Source organism: Leopardus geoffroyi, chromosome B3 (assembly GCF_018350155.1).
Source record: "Leopardus geoffroyi isolate Oge1 chromosome B3, O.geoffroyi_Oge1_pat1.0, whole genome shotgun sequence".
NCBI lineage: Eukaryota > Metazoa > Chordata > Mammalia > Carnivora > Felidae > Leopardus > Leopardus geoffroyi.
Window position 1 is genome coordinate 127,179,138 of NC_059337.1, and position 23,770 is coordinate 127,202,907.

A 23,770-nucleotide genomic window follows, 5' to 3' on the forward strand; every position below is an offset into this window, starting at 1 on the left:
TTTGGACAAAGAAACTGCCGAAGAAACCAGACAAATGGCTACTAAAAATTTGAGCCCCAAACTGTAGGAGATAACCGGATTGCCCTTTAAGATGAGGACAAATTGGGGCACCTGGGTGGCTCAGCCGGTTGAGTATGTGACTCTTACATTTAGCTCAGGTCAGGATCTCAGGGTTCTGAGATGGAGCTCCATATCAGGCTCTGTGCTGACTGCACACAGCCTGCTTGGGATTCTCTGTCTCACTTTCTCTCCGCCCCTCCTCTGCTCACATGCATGTGCGCTCTCTCTCTCTCTCTCTCTTGCTCTCTCAATAAATAAATAAACTTTAAAAAAATTAGGACAAATTGCATCCAGAGCTAACAAAACATAAATTATTACAAAGTTACCATGAATAAATAGACAACCATTTTTACATAAATTTGTTTAAATTCTGAGATCACATAGCTAATAAGTTCTAAATTTGTGATTAAAATATGGGTTTTCTAACTTATAACTGAATTTTTTAAAATTTAAGTGGTTTTTAATTCTTTAAGTAAATAGACATCCTTTTTGGAGCAAACTGTTACTAAGAAGTCCCAAAATATAAAACAGATACTGAGATGCTTTGGTTGATTTGAGACTAGGGGTCCCGATTGCTGTCCCTTTAACTCTCCAATACCATCTAGAAACTCCTTATGAACTTCAACAAAGCCCTAGGCAAAGTAACACAACTTGAAAATCCTCTTGTGTGCTCTACATCGTTCTAATCGTTTATATGCTTTACAAGATCCTTAAGTTACAATATCACATTTTGTGCCCATAAGAAACACCATAATATAAGTAGATATTATTTCTTTTAAACAAAATGTAACCTATATTGAGATTTATAAATTATGTGTTTTGCTCACAGCCACACAAGTAATTAGTAAGTGGCAAAGCAAAATTAAGACCCAGATTCATGACACCATGATGCCATGGTCCAAGAATGGTTCAAGAATTAGTTTCAGTACATTATAACTATCAAGGCAAATCTAGTTTCTTGACCCAAAGAGTTCTTCAAAGATCATACAAGCACCTCTACTTCGCTTTCATTCTTTTAACTGTAAATTCTAAAGACTTGCTTTCATTGCACATATAATTCTTCTCTCCTATAAACTCTACTATGATAATCCCTCTTATGGAAATTTCTCAATCTTTTCCCCTCTTTTCTACCACCTCCTTAAACTGCATTGAGGAGCACTGGTGTTTTTCAAGAATAATACAAAAGGCATCAGGCATACAGGTGCAGTCTTTAAACTGAGGGTAGAGTTATCAGTGACAGAAGCAAACAATCAACTTTCAGATTAATGTTAATTATAATTTTTTAGATAATTCCAGATTGAAAGTGATGAGATGCTGGAGTATTCTGCCTGGAAAGCTCCACCATTGTGGAGGTCCAAGGTTGATGGGGGAGGGGCAGTTGGACTCCAAGAAAAGAACAGTGGATTAGGGTTATTGCACTTTAGGAAAGGGAAGGTAAATGGTTATCTACTTTACAGATTCTTTTTCTGTATTTTTTTTCTTTTTAGCTCCATATTGGTAATATCTAGGTTTCATGCATCTTCTTCTTGAGGCAATTTTCAAGGTTTAGACATTTGCCAGAGCTTCTATGTGATCTCTTTCATCCTCATACTTGGATGCTTTCCTATTTAGAGACAGTAGTTCTGTAGACAAAAAAGAGGAAGGAAGGAAGGAAGGAAGGAAGGAAGGAAGGAAGGAAGGAAGGAAGGAAGAAAGAAAGAAAGAAAGAAAGAAAGAAAGAAAGAAAGAAAGAAAGAAAGAAAGAAAGAAAAAGAAAAAGAAAAAGAAAGAAAATAGTTGTCTGGGGGAAAAATTACTGAATGGAAATAGGGTGTGCAAGACATTTTTAAAAGTATTTAGAGGGGCGCCTGGGTGGCGCAGTCGGTTAAGCCTCCGACTTCAGCCGGGTCACGATCTCGCGGTCTGTGAGTTCGAGCCCCGCGTCGGGCTCTGGGCTGATGGCTCAGAGCCTGGAGCCTGTTTCCGATTCTGTGTCTCCCTCTCTCTCTGCCCCTCCCCCGTTCATGGTCTGTCTCTCTCTGTCCCAAAAATAAATAAACATTGAAAAAAAAATTTAAAAAAAAAAGTATTTAGAGAGACATGCAAAATAGTGGGGCTTCCAAGATCCTAGGGAAGAGCATGAGCTCACAGGAAAGCCCTGCACTAATAAACTGGGTGACCATGGCAAGGCATCCCAAACTTCTTAGACTCCAATTCCATGTCTGAAAAGCAACTTGCTAATTGTCCTGGCTCAAATCCAAAGAAGATGGTGATACTAAGGAGCCATCACTACATAATAAAATTGTAGTGAAAATCTTGATTTTGCTTGGTTTTCATCTCAAACATGGTTAAAACACTTAAGATACATAATACAGAACTGAAATTGTATTTCTATGGTATTATTGAAGAATTAGAGATATCTGATTTTTACCTAAAATGTAATAGAGATGCTGAAAACCACATAATAAAATTAAGAAGAAAATTATAACATAAAATAAAATGAGGAGGCACTAAGAATAATCCTGGGGAATAATTCTGGGAAATGATGTCAACTTAATATGAGTATTTCTTCAATATGGCCAGAGCATTCATGACAAGTATAAGGAGGGATATTTTAATTCACTTAATCCAGAAATATTATTTATGAGCCAATTTTTCATAGCAGAAATTCTTTGGAAACTTTTTTTTAACTTTCTAAAACAGGGAATATCAAAACCACAGTCCATGAACCAAATCTTGTCCTTCACCCATTTTTGTAAGTAAAGTTTTATTGGAAAAGAATGACATTCATTCATTTACAAATTGCCTATCGGTGCTTTCATAGTACAACAACAGAGTTGAGTTGCCACAAAGATCACATGACTTCCAAAACCTAAAATACTTACTGTCTGGTTCTTTAAGAAAAATTTTGCCAACCTCTGTTCTGAAGCATATTTTATGAGTCTCTCTAAACACAAGTAATATTTAATTAAACCACAAGCATCATTTTTATACATCAGAATAGGAATTAGCAAGATATGTGATAAAAGTATAAGATTATATATAGTTTATCATGTTAATATATTAAATATTAGACAGTCTTGGACTTTTACCTTTCAACTAGTTAGGCACTGTAAATCTTCTATGTCTTTTGTTACTTATATGAAGAGAGACTGTTTAAATGTCTCTGGTTATTTCTCTTGAAAACACAAATAAGATAGAACCTCCTGGAGAAAGGCACCTTATATTAGTTACTCCTTCTTTGTTAATTCTTTCATTCAATTATTATGCTTTTGAGCATCTACCATCTGCCAAGCAATTTTTTTGATGTGAGGGATGAAAAAGTGAATCAAGGGGAAACAGATCTCTGCCTTCAACTAGCTTCCCTTTATTGTGTAGCCCAGGACCTTCCACACTGGCTACTGGACAAATGTTGGTTCAGTGAATTACTGAATGAATCACTGAGTGATATTAGAGCCTCAAAAGTGATATTAGGGCCTCAACAGCTTGCTTGTCGGGAGAAGGGAAAAAACACTCTTGGGGAATCATCCTAATGACTGTCTCTAGACCATCTTGAGGCTTTTGAAAATTAAGAGAAATCTAACATCTTTGAATGTTTTCCATGGGAAAAGACATATGCTTGTGTGTGTATCTGTTGACTTAGGGAGAAATTCTGTAAGTCAAATCTATCTAATATATGAGGATTAGAATTCTCTGAAACACACACATGCACACAGAATTTTTAAAAATTGGTACTATTTTTAAAACTCTGACTTATAATAATAATAATGTATTAGGTAAAGAACAATATATGAGTCTAATTTAAGGGGAAAGTTTGCTCATCTACCTAAAAAAAAATCCTAGTGAAGATGCTGGAATTCTTAAATATTTCTTTCCAATATGATTACTTCTACTTATTTTGATGTATTTTTATGACATGTTTATATGAATGTAAAGCAAAATTAAATGCAGCTAAAGAGCAAAGTGTATCTGTCACTTCTCTACTTCTGCCTAAATATTCAAATTATCACTATTACTACAGACCTCTTCTAGTTATTTTGCTTGGATGTCTTGAATGTTAATTTATAGCACGATGTCAAAGTGGTTATTTGTTTCTCAGGTCCTTGTAAAGATCTCAAATAAAAACTTCCCTTTAAACTCAAGCTCTGGATCTAAGGTCACTAACGGGCATTGCATTTAAGAAGTTCTTTTCTGGTGAGCCTGGGTGGCTCAGTCAGTTAAGCGTCCGACCTCAGCTCAGGTCATGATCTCACGGTTTGTGGGTTTGAGCCCTGCGTCGGGCTCTGTGCTGACACCTCAGAGCCTGGAGCCTGTTTCAGATTCTGTGTCTCCCTCTCAGTCTCTGCCTCTCCCCTGCTTGTGCTCTGTCAGTCTCTGTCTCTCAAAAATAAACGTTAAAAAAAAAAAAAGACTTAAAAAAAGAAGTTCTTTTCCATGCTGGGAATCATTTTGGCAGGGTGGGGAGACTGCATACTTACCTCTCACTTTGAAGAAAGTGGATTGAGTTTCTGAACAACTACACATTGCTAAAACTTTGGCTTTTTCCCTATATTCCAAATGATGTTTATCCCTGTGGCCATTATAAAGGATTGCTTTGCCATTTTAATAATCAGATCTGCAAATTTCCACTTAGCATCAAATCCAAACAATTCAATCTGAAGGTGATTGACATCCCTGCCTGTGCATCAACATCTATTAAACCAGATGTTTTACCTCTTCCCCTGCCAAGAGTGAGCATCTTTTTATGATCAAGTGTCAAGGCAAGCCTGTCAATGGAGGCAGCATCACTGATGTTTACATGCAAAAGCGTAAGTCATTCAACTGCAGTCATGCTATATCATCTATCTAGACTGTTCCCACTTCACAATTAGATTTTTTTCTTAACATGAAAATCAGCTGGAGCTCTCCCTGAAAATATTTGCTAATGTCAAAAGTGCCTTCTGACCCGCAACAATAAAATCTTCTAATTGCAATCAAAATGAAGCTCTTGTTTATGTGAGGGAATAACTTGGGCACCAAGACTGTGAGTCTGAAAATTTCCTTAATTCGCTCTTAAATTTAGAAGCCTGCAACAACTTTCCTTTCTAAAAATTATCTTTCCTTCTCTGACTAAATTGGGGGCAGATCTTGGGAAAAATCGTTGCATAGCTAATGATCTTTCAGAGCATCCTATCCACACTCCCCTTCCTAATATAAAATAACTCGTTGCTCAATGAATGCAAGAAGATGGCATTTTAACACAGAATGGAATTATACTGAAAACGTCAACAAGAAAACTTTACTTCCTACCTTTGAAACAAACTGAAAATACACTAAACTTCTTCAAAGACTGTTGGAAACCAGTCAAGGTAGACTCCCTTCCTCTGGGAGGTTTCATAGCATCTGAAGGGGCCTTTGGAAAATACATAGTTTAAACCTTATTCTGAAATAAAATATAAAAACAACAATAACAAATTATTAATTGTGGGAGTTTTTAGGGATGGTAATAGAATGTTCAATTTCAACAGTCATATTTCATCCCAGTTTTCTCAAAATCCAAACAATTTCCTCTTGGAGTATGTATTGTATTTTTGTATAGAGGTTGTAAAAACATTTGAGGAAATACAAGGAAAAAGGAAAGTTGATCAATATTTTTGAGAAGACACTGAATGGAAATCCTTAAATAACAGTAAATAATCCCTTTGAAGTTCAAAAATGTGAAGTTCAGAAACAATCAATGCCATGTGAGTGTGGCTTCATTCACACATTCATTCAATTATCAAGAATCAGTGGTGGCTGAAAACATCTGTCAGTTTTTAGTTGTATTAATGTAGGAAATCCAAGACTGTACTCAGTTCTGAGATAAATTGAAAGATGAGTAAGTTTCCCTCTCTAGCAACATTTCTTTTAGAGACAGAATCAGGAAAAAAATGGAGCAAAGTTTGACACAGAACGATAACTCTTGCTTACCCTGTACAATTAAAATAGCAAAGTAATAAAATATGGCAACATTGAAAGCTTTGTGATATTTATTTTCTTGGTCTTTATCTTTTACAGACTACTGTATTCTTTTCCCACCTTTTCACTTCTTTCTTTTCCTCTTCTACTCACGGCAGATAGGCCAAAATTTTTGCCTAGAATTAAATCTGAAGATAAGAAAGTAGCTTAAAACATTATGACATGCATGCTCTGTTTAATTACATGAAAGCTTTTAAAAGTTATCTGAGCACACAGAGTCCCTATGTGAATGCATTCATATAAATTCTTCCAAGGGAAGTGTAGCTAGTTTAGTGGAAATGTGGGTAAACTGAGTTTTAGTGGCAGCAAAGCATAAACTATGTCCAAATGAGAACCAACCTCTTCTGGGAGTTTCGATGCAAGTGTAAAAGTAGCCCACACATCTGCTAGTGCATTTCCTTTAGTGAGGCATGTTTCCAATGAAATAGCCGCAGGAAGAGTGGCCTCCTAAACAGCCTGACTGATATGAGCAGAAAGAGAGCATTTTCCAGTGCCCAGAATGTTCACCCTTTGTCTTTAAAACATACCGCTCCTCCTTGGGATAATTCTCCATCTGTAATGATGAGTGCTGTTTAATTTGGTTTTACTTTATGTGTAGCCTTGGAGGCCTTTGTAGTGCAAGGACTAGAGGAGTTAGCAGGAATATAGTGAGGATTTAAGTCAGTGATAGTTGTTTAGTGGGATTGTGAAACTTAATGAGCCCCTTCAAAACTCTGTGGGAAAGATGTCCTGGTGACCACTGGGTAAGAAGACATAAATCTGAGCTGTGCTCATGTTGTTCCTGAGATCATTTGCTATAGAGAACATTTGCTTCACCTAAATTTTCTAGGAGGAAAATGACAACGGGCCCTGTTGTTGGCTGAGGTTAGCAAGCCCTCCTGATGTTCTATGTTATCTGCTCGACAATGGTTTCCCATCTCTGCAAACTGCTGTGATGGAAGGAGGAGAAAGCATGGGAGCAGAAGGAAAGTGAAGCTTTCATAATAAAAAAGGAGCATATTATCCTCTTAAACAATTAAAGCATAGTCACTAGCTGAGATGATTGTGTTTAATCTTTGAATGTGTCCATGAACCTAGAAATGGTGAAGGAGGCAGGGAGAATGGCAGACTAGTAAATCTAAGGTCCAGCATTAAGAGACCACGTTAGCAGAACTCATAAGTGTAGTTTAGGGCAAAAAGGAGATTGGAACCCAAGTTAGTAAGCAAGTTAGGCAAAGAGCACCAGTGTGTTGAAACAGGCTCTATTTTTTTTTTTTTTTTAATGCTTCTACCATTGCCAGATAGTCTTAATGTAAGCTAGATACTTTACTGGGGTCAGACTTTCTTTTATTTTGCCATTGACTAGTTCAGAAAAAGAAAGCAGGTACCTGGGTAGCTCAGTTGTTTGAGTGTCCAACTCTTGGACATAACCCTAGCCACGGTCATGGGATTGAGTCCTGCATCGGATGCTGAGTGTGAAAACTGCTTAAGATTCTCTCTCTCTCTGTCTCTCTGTCTCTCTCTCTCTCTGTCTCTCTCTCTCTCTCCCCCTACCCTCTGGCCTTCTCCCCTGCTTGCACTCAATAACTTTCTCTAAAAATAATAATAATAAATAATAACAGTAATAAAATAGCAAAAAACAAAAAAAAATCCCACATCTTATGTTACAAATAATATTAGGTAGGAGGCTGAATCTTCTGTTTCTTCTTACTGGGAAACTTTTAGTTATAGGAGTTATTTAATCTTTCCATCACTGACATGATCCTCAATAACTTTGTCTCAGTTCATTTGCAGTATAGAAACTAAGGATTTAATTTTGTGAGTACTAACAATACTGTACTTTGGGACTAATTTTGAGTTACAAATACTTCCATAAATTTTCTAAGTTTGAAATATCCTTTAGTGAGCAAGTAAAATTTCTCCATTGGGTTCCTTCTCTGTGTGCAATTTACTGAATCCAAAATACTTTTGTGGTAGAAAAAAAACAAGAAAATAAATGAAAATAGACAAAAATAATAATGCCCTCAGCAATTGTTGAAGAGAAAAAACACCTAAATGTCAAAATCACTGAAGAAAAAAGAGGAGAAATTCTAGGGATCCAACGTACAGCGTAGTGACAATGATTACCAATATTGTATCATATAATTGAAATTTGGTAAGACACTAAGTCTTCAATGTCTCACCCCACACACAAGGTAACTATGTGAGGTTAAGGATGCATTAACTACCCTTATCGTAGTCATTATTTTATGACATATACATATACCAAATCATCACAATGTGCACCTTAAATTTACAATTTCACACAATGTTATTTGTCAATTATATTTCAATAAAGCAAGAAAAAAATCACTGAAAACTCAAACAATGTAACACAGCTAGTATTTAAAGTTATAATCTAAGAAAACTTTCCAGAAATCATGATAGAAATGAAACTTCATATTGTAAATTCCACTGGATACTTTGGAAAATTAATCTAGAACAATCAATTCTGAGTAATATTATAATTGATCTATTGACTTCAAAGTTAAATACCTTATTCAGTACTAAAAAAAACTCAATTTAAATGGCAACGAAATAATTTTGACACCATCAGATTGGAATAATTGTAGTTTCATAGTATAAGTCATGTCAAATGTGTGATTGTAAGTATGTCAGTTTGTACAGTGTCAGAGGCTATTGTGTATATATTCATTCAAATTAAAATTCTACATAGTTTTTATTCAGTAATTACATTATAATAATTCAGTAATTGTATAATAAATTGTCTAACTCTATATAAATGAAGAAAATCATTGAAGTCTTTTGGGAAAAATTTTTTTTAAAAAAGAAAAACTATACAATAAAAACTAAAAATAATAAAATATGGACCACTATTTTATTTTATTTTATTTTATTTTATTTTATTTTATTTTATTTTATTTATTTTTTAAAATTTAAATCCAAGTTAGTTAACATATAGTGTAATAATGTTTTCAGGAATAGAATTTAGTGATTCATCACTTACATGTAACACCCAGTGCTTTTCCTAACAAGTGTACTCCTTAACGCCCTTGTCCATTTAGCCCATGCCCCCACCAACCACCCCACCAACGACCCTGTTTGTTCTCTGTGTTTAAGAGTCTTTTATGGTCTGTCTCCCTCTGTTTTTTTATTTGTTTTTATGTTTATTTATTTTTTAGAGAGAGAGAGAGAGAGCGAGTGAGCAGGAGTGAGGGAAGGGCAGAGACAGAGACATAATCTGAAGCAGGCTCCAGGCTCTGAGCTATCAGCACAGAGCCCAACGCGGGGCTCAAACCCATGAACCGTGAGATCATGACCTGAGCCCAAGTTGGACATTTAACCAACTGAGCCACCCAGGCACCCCTCCCTCTCTGTTGTTATATTATTTTTGCTTCCTTTCCCTTATGTGTATCTGCTTTGTATCTTAAATTACACATATGAGTGAAATCTTATGATATCTGCCTTTCTCTGACTGGCTTCTTTCACTTAGCTTAATACACTCTAGTTCCATCCACATTGTTACAAATGACAAAATTTCATTCTTTTTGATTGGCAAGTAATATTCTATTATGTGTGTGTGTGTGTGTGTGTGTGTGTGTGTGTGTGTATGTGTGTGTGTGTGTGTATATGTAATACACGTTATATATACACTTACATTATATATACCACATTTTCTTTATCTACATATATGTTATATATATATATGTTATATATACACACACACACACACACACACACACGTATATGTGTGTGTGTGTGTGTGTGTGTGTGTGTGTGTGTATACCTGTATATATACACCACATTTTCCTTATTGATTAGTCGATGGACATTTGGGCTCATATGTTGGCTATTGTCAATAGTGGTGCTATAAACATTGGGGTGCATGTGTCCCTTTGAATCAGCACAACTGTATCCCTTGGATAAATACCTAGTAGTGCAATTGCTGGGTCATAGGGAAGTTCTATTTTTAATTTTTTGAGGAACCTCCATACTATTATCTAGAGTGGCTGCACCAGTTTGCATTTCCACCAGCATTGCAAAAGCGTTCCTCTTTCTCCACATCCCTGCCAACATCTGTCATTGCCTGAGTTGTTAATTTTAGCCATTCTGATTGGTGTGAGGTGAGATCTCATTATGGTTTTGATTTGTATTTCCCTGGTGATGAGTGATGTTGAGCATTTTTTTCATGTGTCTGTTAGCCACCTGGATGTCTTCTTTGATAAAGAGTCTATTCATATTTTTGCCCATTTCTTCACTGGATTATTTGTTGTTTGGGTGTTGAGTTTGGTAAGTTCTTTATAGACTTTGGATACTAACCCTTTATCTGATATGTCATTTGCAAATATCTTTTCCAATTCCATCAGTTGCCTTTTAGTTTTGCTGATTGTTTCCTTCATGGTGCAGAAGCTGTTTATCTTGAGGAGGTCCCAGTGGTTCACTTTTGCTTTTGTTTCCCTTGTGTCTGCTGTGGCCGAGGTCAAAGGGATTGTTGCCTATTTTCTCCTCTAGGATTTTGATGGCTTCCTGTCTTACATTTAGGTCTTGCATCCATTTTGAGTTTATTTTTATGTATGGTGTAAGGAAGTGTAAACCACTATTTTTAAAGAATGTGATAGACGCTGTGTAATTATATACAAAGATTTTTAAGATATATTGTTAATTCAAATTACTAAGTTATTAAATAGTATCTAAAGAATATGTATGAATGTGTATTTGTGTGTTTAAAATAAATGGGAAATTTCTGCAAGGATATCCAAAACAAAATGTTTTTGGATTTAGAGGGAAAATCTATTCTTGTGTACACTTTCGTTTCATTTGCTTGCATAAGGTGCACGCATTATCTTTATGATAATAACAGTCCAATCAATAAAAGCAGAATCAATGGACACTGTGCACTGGGAGTTCAGACAAAAGTGAGAAGAACTCATAGAGAAGTCTAACAAATTATTGGAATTTATTGGGAACAGGTAAAAGCTTTGAGGACTTGAGTGCAAACTTTAAAATATAGAAAAATGCAACTAAATCAGCCCCTCTTCTGCAAAAGTTTGTTTAGTTTTCTCAACTCACATCTGAGCAAATGGTCCTAAATTTCTCTCTGAACTTGGAATTACAGAGTTCCAGTGTTGAAAGGGACCTTTGGGATCATCTAATAGGACTTGGCATTTTATAAATGAGTAAAGTAGACGTACACTCATCCCTCCTAATCCATGGTTTCCCTTTCTGCAGTTTTGGTGACCCACTGTCAATTGTATTTAGAAAGCAGATGATCCTTTTTTGACATATGGTCAGAAGGTCAGTATTCACCTAACATTATTGATCTCACCTCATCTCATCACATAGGCAGTTTCTCATTTTATACCATCACAAGAAGGGTGAGTATAGCACAATAAGGTATTTTGAGAGATACCACATTTATGGCAGTATTTGTTATAGTTCTATTTTATTATTAGTTATTGCTGTTAATTTTTTTTCTGTGCCTAATTTGTAAATTAAACTGTATCGCAGATATGCATGTAAAGGGGAAAAACACATATATGGTAAAACCTTGCAAACATAATTCGTTCCAATAACATGCTTGTAAATCGAAGCACTTGTATATCAAAGTGAATATCAAGAACCATGGCTCAGTTGTGATTATGCAACATTCAGGTGTTACTCACTACTCATATTTCAAGACATCGCTCATTTATCAAGTTAAAATTTATTAGAATTGTTTGCTCATCTTGTGGAACACTCACAGAACAAGTTACTTACAACCCAAGGTTTTGCTGTATAGCTTTCGGTACTACATGGTTTCAGGCATTCTCTGGTGGTCTTGGAAACTGTCCCCTGCAGATTAATGGAGAAGAAGGGATTACTGTACTTTGCAGATGATGTGTGCTGACTAATTCAGCTTGGGCAGGTGGAAGGGCCTACAATTCAAGCCACCTCTATCAGAACTCCATCACAACACAAAATTGGCCTAGCAAATTGACAAATGCAGGATGGATTTTTCAACCTCATTTGTGGCCTCCTGAGTCACAATGGGATGGGAGTGTTTCCTGCTGGGAAGTAAATGTATAATGACTCTCCTGAGGGAGAATTCAATACAATATAAAATAAAAATCAATAATAAGGCATCTGTTGTCACCTTAAGAGAGTTGAACTGTGGTTATTCTATTAACTCACTTTCAAACAGAGTAGAAGTTGGTAATGGAGCCATGATCCTATTTTTGTTTGTTTTTCTTTTATTATTTTTGGGGTTTGCTTGCACTAATGTGTTTTTTTTTAAATGTTTATTTATTTTTGAGAGAGAGAGAGAGAGTGCACGCACATGAGTGGGGGAGGGGCAGAGAGAGGAAGGGAGAGAGAATCCCAAGCACGCTCGGACTGTCAGCGCAGAGCCTTATGTGGAAATTGAACTTACAAACCGTGAGATCATGACCTTAGTGGAAATCAGACCCCTAACCGACTGAGCCGCCCAGGAACCCTGCACTGATGTTTAGAGCACCACAACATAAGGTAAGGCTTGAGTGGCCAAGAATCATCTTTTAAAATCTTATTATGTTAAGTTACTGGATTGAGGGCATGTATGACATCTAAAAGCAGCTTAATTTTTTTAAAAAATTTCACCTTTCTTTGTTAAATTTTTTTTTTCTGTAAGAGTCACATAAGAATGCTGGCTAGTTTCACTCATGTTCCTCCTTTTAGTTTTGTGATTTCTGGGTAAAATAATAACACCTAACACTTCTACAGCACTTACTACATATCAGACATTCTTCCAAAGACTTTGAAACTATTAAAACCACCTACCCTTCCAACCACCTTGTAAGGAAGGCACTGCTATGTTTCCCACTTCACAAATGAGGAAGCTGAGGCACAACGTGCTTAAGCTACCTGATTATGATCACAAAGCTGAGACGTAACAGAGCCAAACTCCAGTGCTCATGATCATGACTCCAGAGGTGTGTCTGTGGAAAGCAGTATAGACCTTGCCCTAAAAGCCTCCTTTTTTCTTATACAACAGAGAAAGCACGGTCAAATGCAGGAATAAAATCATAATCCCAAATAACTATTCAGTAATTTACAGTCTCAGCTGCTAGGCCTCCCAGTGCTTTTCTGCATTGAGAGAGCAGATGATCTGAGGAAAATAGCTCTGTCCCATACACTTTTGTATAATAGGCAGAAATTTTCACAGGATTCAGAATCAACATGGATAGACGCTTACTAAATCAGTTTGTATTTTGCGCCCTCTTTAACCTCACCTGTTGGTGTGTGTCTATCCCCTACCCCATCACCCCCACCCCCACCATGATTACTTGTGCCCTTTTGTCCGAGGTTCCTGTGCCTGCTTGTGTGCATGAATGTGCAGTTCACCAGTTCTACGCCACCTTTCCATGACTGCCTTTGGCAGCCAGTGTCTCATCCTCTAAAATCGTTCCTCTCCTCCCTTCCATTGTGAGCTGGAAAGAGGAGTGATTGATGGGCTGGTAAATTCAATACTCTACTCTCTGGAAAGTATTTTGTTGCTGCTATTGTTTATTTTAAAGAAGACTCTCTGATGAGTCTCTAATGCTTGTATTTAAAGCAGAATGCAGTGTGACAACGGGGGAAAGGTTTAGGTAAGAAACGATCCTTCCAGTTTCTGGAAACAGGTATAGGTATGGGCAGCTCTCTGTGTAGGTGTGTAAGTGTGGTCTGATTCTGAGGGCAAGCCATGTGAAGGGGTCCTGGAACTTCAGCTGCCTTTTCAGGGCTAAGCTTCACACAAACAGTCCTGATTACACCCTGACTTACTACCCTGTCCCTACTGCTGTGCATGGTGCATGGTATTGCAAATGTTAGCCCCACAGCGCTGGCTGCATTTTTTGAATACGCAAAGCTGCTGGCCTTTGAGGCTTCGGTCCCTCTGCCTGAAATGACCTTCCTTGCCCCTCCCCAGCCCCAGTTCATTCTCCCCCCTTCCGTTGAGTGCTGCTAAGGGCAAGCTGCAGTCTCCATTCAAAGTCATTCTTCATGGCAATATAAAACGTTTCCTTGTGCTTATGCCATACACTCATCTCCTAAATGTCCCTGTAGGAACTGGACTGTTTGCCTGCATCACAAATGGTCAACGAATCATCTCCGTACGTAGCCTTTGAACGCACACAGGGTGCATACGGTACCGTGATTACTTGTTCACATGTAGTTTTCTTTGCCTTATGTTTGCCATTCTCTAAATCCAAGGCATTATTTCTCTCAAGGTGTATGAACACTGCACTCTCTCCCTTCACATGTCTGTGTAAAAAAAATAAAGGGGGATTTAAAGAGAATTATTTTCATTTTGTGCATTTTATGAGGGAGGGGTGGAGGGAGAGAGGAAGATGTCCGAATTGTCTGGAAAATTAAATCTATAATTCACTTCGCCCTTTATGAGCTGCTATAGGAGATATTTTTAGTATTGAAGATGAAATAAAAATGAAAGCAAAATATATTTTTAAATAATGTGACCTTAAATTTCATTCTATTTGATACTTATTAAGTTTGCTATGGCCCAGTACCTATTCTAGGTATTTGGAATACAGAGCTAAATAAGAAGTCCAAAATAGAGGTTAGAAAGAAAAAGGACAATGGATCTGGTTTAATATGCTATCTTAAAGGGTAAATTTTCAGAAATCAAAATTAACCTGTAATGGAGGCTGACTTGAATTTCACATCAAAGCCTTTAAAGACTCATTTTTTTTTTTCCTGGTCATGTTTACAGATTTCCATGATTGTTTATGAGTTCTGCTATCTGTACCTTTGTGAGACTCTTTACAGGCCTGGCTAATTGCAGATACTTGAAGTGGAAAACACCCAAAGATACTACGAGTGGATGCATGAGTAAAAGGGGGATGTGAGGCAGTGAGAGAAAAGGCTGATAAAGAATCTGTGTCCTGATTAGGGCTTTTAATGAGACTCCATTAAGGCAGATATGCAAGTAAATCTAAAATATGGCTCCTGTATGCTTCCTCTCAGTTGAATTATTAGGTATCTTCAGGGCATCAGAGAATAAGGAAGAAAGGGGACCAGGTTAGAGAAAAAAGTGACAAGTGTGACAAGAAAGAAGGAAGGAACGTACCTCTAATGAAGCCTGTACTTGTACTATATTCCTTCATCTTAAAGTTTGATAGTTTCTATTGAGCCAACATCTTTAACTATTCGTCTCCCATATAATCATTAGGAAAACCTTCTCAGAAATTTATTCTTTTTTTGGCAGTCTTGGTGTTAAATTTTTTCCTGTCCTTTGAGGCAAATAGATAAGCCTACCTGGAGCCTATTTGTTCAGGTGGTTTGGAACAAATCACGTATGCTATGCTCCTCCATGGAGACACGGCTGAACATTACGTCATTCTCTCCTCTGTTTCCTGTATTTTTTGAAGTCACTCAAGCAGCAGCTGTAGTCACTCTTAAAGCGTGCAAGAGGCACTTCTCCTCCAGGTGCTGTTCCCCAGTTGTACTAATGTTTTCCTTCCACATCCTGTGTATATTGGTCAGCCCTTGCCAAGTGTAATACTCTCCTTTCATGTAGAAAATAATTTTCAAGCCTAGTATCCATCTGAGAATGACCTAAGAACTTCTAGAACATATGATAACTTTGCTAACATATTCTCTCAGGAAGCAATGTTTATAGAGGTTCTTACCTGTAGATTTTCAGATGCTTCACTTTGTTAGTGAAAATAAAATCATTTACCAGAAAAAAAAAAACATGAAAAGGAGAGAATTTTGTAGTCCTAATAATCAGAGAGATGTGTTGGAATAACTGAGATTCTGGCAATTTTTCAGGAAGATAAATTTCTTTATTGGAAGAAAAAACATATTGTTATTAGAACTAAGTAGAAGGTCAAAGTCTAGTCATAGGAATAAGAAAAAAATTGCTTGAATTAATAGATCTTGGTCCTTAGGTAAGAAGTACCCCAGCCTGTTCAGATTTTATTTGTTAAATTCTCCTGGATTAGGAGAAGATTAATTTCAGAGCCTGAGTTAGCTTTTGACCTGTGTATGGGACCCAAGTGGCCACAGCTGTGGGGAATAGGAGCCCTAGTATGGCAAGGATCATAGTCCTTTGTGTAAAGTAAAGAGAATTCACACGTGCTGTAGCCATCACACTCTCATAGGTACTCTGGAAATTGTTATCGTCAAAGTCATCCAAATAGCCATACTGGAATTAGATTTGCAGAATCTAAGAGCTAATTTTAGTATATTGGAGTGGCAAGGCATAAACTATCTTGGGTAAGAAATGAGGATGACTTCAACAAAGGAAGGATAACCAAATTTACATTAATCAATAAAGCAGACATATTTCATATGAACTCTATTAACACAGTGCTTTGAATGTGGTATATGCCATTTTATTATTTGGATGCAATTCTGAGCCTGCCATTCTTCCACAGCATGAAATTCATTTCTTACTTTCTATTGTTGTTTGGAACAAAAAATAATACAAGAGGAGAATTTAAAGGGTACATAAAGTCACTTATTATATTTCTTCAGTTCCAATGCAATAAATTTCTAGTTTCTTTTAGTTGCCTTGTGTCTGTGCAAGTTTTTGCCACCCCCAGACTCTGAAATTCTTTGATCAACCTTCAGAAATTATAATAACCCATATATAGTAGGAATCATCTTTCAAAAAATGAAAATTTTGTTAAATGTGTTATGTATGACATTAATGTGAATACTTAAGTGAATCCAACCTTAAAATTGAATGCTAATAAGGATTTTTTTCTAACTATTTCAGATCAGTTATTCTATGAGATGACAATCCTGACCAAATGTTAGTATGAAAGACAACTTGTCAAATCATGCCTTAGTATAATCACAGGTAGAATTCACTTAAGCAATTAAAATATAAAATAAAGCATCAATATAACATAAAACGCAAACATAAGAAGGTTTTAATTTTATTTTTTTTCTGCAAAGTTAAATTGAGCACCTACTGTTTACCAGGTTGTATTACTACTTGGCTTCTATGCTTCAAATACCTTCTCATTGACATTAGAATGAACTCCGATTTCCTTACTATTCCCTCCAAATTCTAAGCTGAACACATACATTTCTCTGACTCCCTATTCCCACCAAAGAGCTCTCCCCTCTGTTTCTGTAAATCCCCAGAGCTCAGTTTTGCACTTACTATTATTACTCTTGGTAACACCCCTTCTCTCCCCAACCCTGCTTCCAACCTCCACTCCTAAAATGGTTCTACTTTTCTTTTTACTTATATTTTGATCTTTCTCCACTTTTGTGGGGTAAGAATTTGCAGATTTTGTGCCTACTGTATTCTGAGTATCCAGAATAGTGCCTATCACAAAATAGATCTTCAATAAATAAGTTTTGTATATTCTAGATGCAGGGGATTTAATAGTTTGTCCTTAACGGAGTTTTACGATCTCTACTGAATAAGATACATTTTTTTCAAATACATAACCAAAGCACATGTATGTTTTTGTTGCTATCTTTCAACATCATCCAGTCTTGCCATGTGAGTACATGGTTTCATATGTCTACTAATAGGTCTGGCATTATCGTTGAGTAAGTAAACCACTCCACCTATCAAAGTAGTAGAAAGACATATCGCTCATACATAATGCAAAGAAAGAAAATTTTAGGTTTGAAATTTTTTAAAGTTATGATAGATTTCTAACGTCTTATTATTCGTAGAAGACAAATACGCTTTCATTCTTGCTGATATCGTACAGTCAATTGTTTTGTCAATCCAGCAATGCTTCCATTATAAAGATAGTGAGTTTTTAGTCAACTGTTTTTACTTTATTATCTTAAAGTTGGAGTTACACGTAATATGGGTTACTACAAGGTTTATATGATGAAATAATGAGTATTATCCCTCCATTGTTGGATTGCTGAATATTAGGAGAATGAAAAGGTTGGGGAATATAACAAAAATATCACTACATTATAGTTAATGGTTAAAGTTATGTTTGCAGGTAAGCAAATATCCAGGTAATAAATAAAACTTTATTTAACTGTTCAGATGTTTTGGTGTAACAGCATCAAATAGATATGTTTCTAAAACTTGTCGGATTTTCCCATCCTTAGAAATGAGACTTCAGCACTTTTCCTTCCGAAAAAAATCCAAACGAAATGCTTAAGCCATTTTTAAACTTTTATTTTGTGTATTTTTTTTAATCACATTTTTGGTCATGTTAATTTTTTCCCCTTATTTGCCTTATTATTCCATCTCTACCTTCTAAACCTTACCTGAAAGCCTTGTCATTTCTATGTAATAAGTATTTCCTCAGCACTTCCCACTACCGAGAGATTATGATCATTGGATTAATTCTCATTGCACTAACTCTGTTCAGGTCTGTTTGTGTATTTGTCACAGTATTAGATTTTAAGATGCCTGAGAGCACATAATGTTTACATCCATATTTTCATTTCTGTAGCCCCTAGAATAGCTTCTGAGACATACCATTGTTTAGCACATCTTTTATGAATTTAATGTCTATATGACTTGAATTTCATGAGCATTGCAAAACAGGTCAAGTCTTGAGAGCCAGCTGCGGAGAAATGAACAGTTTTAGTTGACACGTACAGCTGATACCAGTAAATATTCTTCCTCCAAAAGATAAAGCATCTATCTTATTTTTTACTAATGTCAACAAAAGAAAAAATACCAGAAATTGAAACCAATCACATATTAGCAAGAGAATTGAACATTTCATTTGAACTAATTTTATGTTGTAACATATTAAAATAGAAAACTACTAAAATTTCCACAAAACACCCCATGGCTTAGTAACTTATGAAACAGATTTCAAATCAGATGAAGCAATTCTTTTTTAGAACAAAATTTCTGCTATGTACTTTTCATTTTGCTAGTTAAATTGCATGTGGTATAAGCAAGAAAGCATTTTTCCCCCTCTTGAGACATCAGATTACCAAAAGCACTATAAAGACTCCTCTCTTAGTCTTTAGAAAGAGAATGAAGCCAACATCAAATATCTCACCTAGGGAATGATTGAAGGAAAAGTCTCATGTCTAAAATTTGTAAGTGTTCAAAGATTCTCCTCAAATCTTAGATGTTGAGGGGCACATGTGGTTCTAAAAAGTGCATTTAGATTCATGGTTAAAGAATTGCTAGGACCAAATAAAATAAGCAAGAATGGGATGCCTTGACAAGATACTGTAGTGAACAGGAATAGATCTAAATCCTGAATATTCCATAGTGGTAAAGGAAAAATATCAAATGTGAGAAGCGAGGGATGAGGGCCTTAATCATGACTTCACAAAGTTATGATTATGGATTTATTAAACCTAACAAAAACAAACTTTTATTATAATTACCATCACCCAGATAGCTATATTGGACATGTATTTTATACGTACCAGAAGATGTTGTGGTTGATCAATAGACAATGAATTTGCTGAATATCAAAAAAGTAGAACTAGTCATCTGGTCAAATGCATCAGTTATTTGTAAATTTGATAGTCATGGGGTTCTCAGTTTGGGAAATAGACATAATCTTTACCATTCTCCACCATGTAATCGATTATATACTTTTTATTTATGAAACAAATGTTGATAAAAATGAGACAAAAGAAACTATTATGTTATAAGTTTATATTATGACAGTTATACAATTATTCCCTCATCCAGAGTGGCTACTGGAAGCCAAATGCCATATTATTATAATTACTAATTATATTCTTTCCCCCCGTACCCTAACATATAATAAATTGGCTGTTTTGGAAAGTAATCTTCATAAACTTTGATGCATTACCCTTCTATTTTTGCATTTTTCCCATCACCTTAGTTTAGACTCATATCATATCCATTACGTAACTTCTCATCATTCTCCCTGCCCCTAATATGCTGCTGTTCAAACATTTCTCCATACAGTCACTGGAATTTTCTTTCTTAATATCCAAATATGTCATTCTTCTGTTTAAAATGTGACTGTCCCTCCCCTTACTTTCAGAATAAGGAACAAACTCTTAGGCATCATAATTCTCACTGACCACTCTTTCTGCAGCCATACTAACTTATTTATTGTTTCATTGACTATATTTATTGCACATCCCCTGTCTCCCAATTACTGTGCTTATGCTTCATGTATATCATATCATGTGTATCATCATATTTATTCCTTGTAGTGGACACTATTGATGCCCCAACCCAATCCCCTTTACTGGCTGATGTGCCACTTCTCCAGTTGTGAGGATTAGCTGCTAATGACTAATAGAGACTTGCCCTCCATCAAATGGGAGCCACTTCATCCAGGAGTTTACACACTTAATTCCCACTCCTCCTCCCACCTACAGCCCATGACTGACAGATTGACTGACTGACTGACAGACTGAAAGGAGTTATGACAGCTAGCTGCCTTGCCTCAAAGTGAGACCAACTCTGTATACTCCTTGTTCCTTAAACTTTCCATGGGATTAGGCCAAGGGTGAAGCTGGTCTCCAACTGGAACCATTTCCTTGATTAGCTTATTTTTCCCTGTTTTATCCATGCTTTTCATTCCCTTTGTACTGACAGTACTCTTTCTATGAAGAGTTGGCATAAGAATCTGCTTCTCAGGTTCCTGATTTAGGAAACCCAAGCTAAGATATCCTTGAGATGAATTTTGTGAAGCTCATATGCCTACCATCATTTTACAGATGAGAAAATGAAGGTTCAAAAATAATAAGTTGTTTCTTCCTCTCTTCTTTCATAATAATTGATACATTGTTTTTAAATAATTGGCAAAATATTACAGTGAGTCACAAGTGCAAATAGCTTCAGAGTTCAGGGAGGTAATATGCACAGGAACAGGCTAAGATATAAGACAATATACCTGTGGAATAGTTGTTGAAAATAGATCTTGGGTCACCAAAAAGCCATTCAGATGTTCTTGATTTTTTTCAAGATGATGCCTGTAGGTCCAAATTGATCTTTGTGCTATAGGTTTGTATTTTAGTTCCAAAGTCCCAAATGAATGAAGGCACACATTTCAATATATTTACTTTACTCCAGGCACTAAACAAAATGATGTAGCATGTGACTTGATTGAGCCTCCATTGTACTGTGTAAACTGGATGTTTATGATAGATGGAAGCTGCTGGTTGTGAACCCTACAGCCATCTCTTTCTCCTTCTGAACTTGCCAGCAGAGCCTACTTTGTACCATAGTGGCTGAAAATAATCAACACACTCCCAGGCTGCCTTGAGGTTAGGGACAGGCATATAATCCCATTAATATCCCATACAATATAATGGGCATATAATCCCATTCAATGGAATTGTGGGCATGATTCTCCTACTGATAGAAGAAGAAGAAGGAGAAGAAGAAGAAGAAGAAGAAGAAGAAGAAGAAGAAGAAGAAGAAGAAGAAGAAGAAGAAGAAGAAGGAGAGGAGGAGGAGGGGCGGGGGAGGGAGAGGTACAACCAATCAGAAAGGGCAACCCATTGTTTTTCTGTACAAATGGGATACCCAGGGCGGCTACAACCATCTTTCTGATTGATTGATTGATTGATTGATTGACTGATTGATTGAGCAAGAGAGCGAGCGAGCAGGGAGAGGCAGAGAGAGAATCCCAAGCAGGCTCCACACTGTCAGCACAGAGCCCAATCAGGGTTCTAACCCATGAACCATGAGATCATGGTCTGAGCCAAAATCAAGAGTCAGATGCTTAATTGACTGAGCTACCCAGCTGCCCCTAGCCATCTTCTGACCATAAAGGTTGATCCCTACAATACAGTGAGGATGGAGAGCAGAGAGATAGGAAAAGCCAGAGCACCCAGTGATGAAGATAAATGTGAGCACTGAATCAACTCTGAGGCTCCTTCCCTTTAGTTTCTTGTTAAGTAAAAACAAACAAAACACACACACTCTTGCTTGAGCCTCTGTTAGTTGGTTAGCATTTGGTCACCAGCAGCAGAAAACATCCTGACTGACATGATATGGCAAAAAGTAAGCCTCAATTAATTTTAGTGGCTTAATCATTTTTTTACTGCTAAATCTGACATGTAACATTGTATAAATTTAAGGTGTATAATGTGTTACTTGCACACATTTTTATATTATAATATATAAAATATGTATGTGATATATAATATGCATGTAATATATAAAATGTATGTGATATTTATCACATTACCTACTTAGAGTACAGCACTATTGTCTATGTTCCATAGCCTGTACGTTAAATCTCTAGGGCTATTTTGGTACTTGTTACAAGTTTGTACTCTTAAACACCATCAATCTTATACTCCCACCTCTGTCCTCTGGTAACCACTGTTACCAAGAGTGTTTGGTACCAACCCAAAAAACCTCAGTGTTTTGTTTGTTTGTTTGTTTTGTTTTGTTTTGTTACATGCTTGATTTTTTTAGATTCCACATATAAGTGATATAATACAATATTTGTCTTTCTCTGTCTGGCTTATCTTGCTTCACATAATGTGTTCATGGTCCATTCATGTTGTCAATCTTTTATAGGTAATAAGTGGCAGTGTTAAACATTCAGACTTGGATCACCTGACACTTATATGTAGAACATTTCTCCTTCTGTAGCATTCAATGTTTGTAAAGGCTTCCCCTTTTTATATGGTTTTCATTAGGATTCTTTCAAATGCTACATTGACCAAATGGTTCAGGACATCTGGATTTCCCAGGGAAATAATGTGCATAAGGAAGGATTTTCACTGAAGTATTGAGGATGAACACCCAGCTTATTTTTGTTCTCTTTAGAATAAAGCTTTTAAAATAAAGCTTTGCTATCTCAAGTAGCTGGACCTTCAAAATAATGTACTTTTTAAAATCTTCTGTTCATATTTCTTCCATAAAATAAAAGAATATTATTCCATTTGAGTGATGAGCACGATAATTTGATTGGGATATTGATTCTCAATTTTTCAGTACCTAGGCATTTTTTTTTCCATACTCAGGAAATTTCTTTTAAAGGCACACTTAAGCAATCTGGAAAGTTTAGTCCTCTACCTAAGCATAAGCAGTGTAAAGAAAAAATAAAAACAGGAGCATTTTTTGGGGAAATAAATTCTCAAAATTGTTTGTAGGAGATAAATATGTATGGATTCAAACAGAGATTTGTATAAAATCACCATAAATGGCATTTGTATCAAAGAATATTTTTCATAATTCAGGTGTCTCCTATTTAAAAGTTTTAAGTTTGAAAGAGTAAGTGATTTTTACAATCAACTGTGTATTTCACAGGACTTTCATCTGTATATTGCAAAATGCTTACTCGTTCTTTTTTGAGAGACACTGCGGAATGAGCCTCAATAATCATGACCTTATTACTCCAGTAAAATTTCCTTCTAATATATCACATATAATCACTGCTTTGGCAGAAGAGCCAGAAAAGCATAAATACACAAGGGGAAAGAAGTTAGAAGGGAGATATTTGTTAACAGGATGAAATTGAATAAGGGCAAATGAAGTATAAACAGTTGATTATTAGAAAGAACTTCAATAGTTTCCCAATCAAGAGATAGGAACTATTTCCTTTGGGGATAAATCAGATTGATTTATTAAATTTGAAATATTCCAAGCTAGTTTGAGAAAACAGGTAATACTGTTTTTTTCTAGTTCTTTACAATTTAAAATGGATTACCGTATGCATTTGATCATCTGATCATTACAATTTTCCTGTAAGGTAGATAAGCTAAGGATTATTACCTTATTATTTTATAGATTGTGAAACTGAGACACAAAAAGAATACTTGTCTAGGGCTTTAGGCAGTAATTGGCATATTTTGTTCTAAACTCTAGAATTCTATTCTACTATTTTTA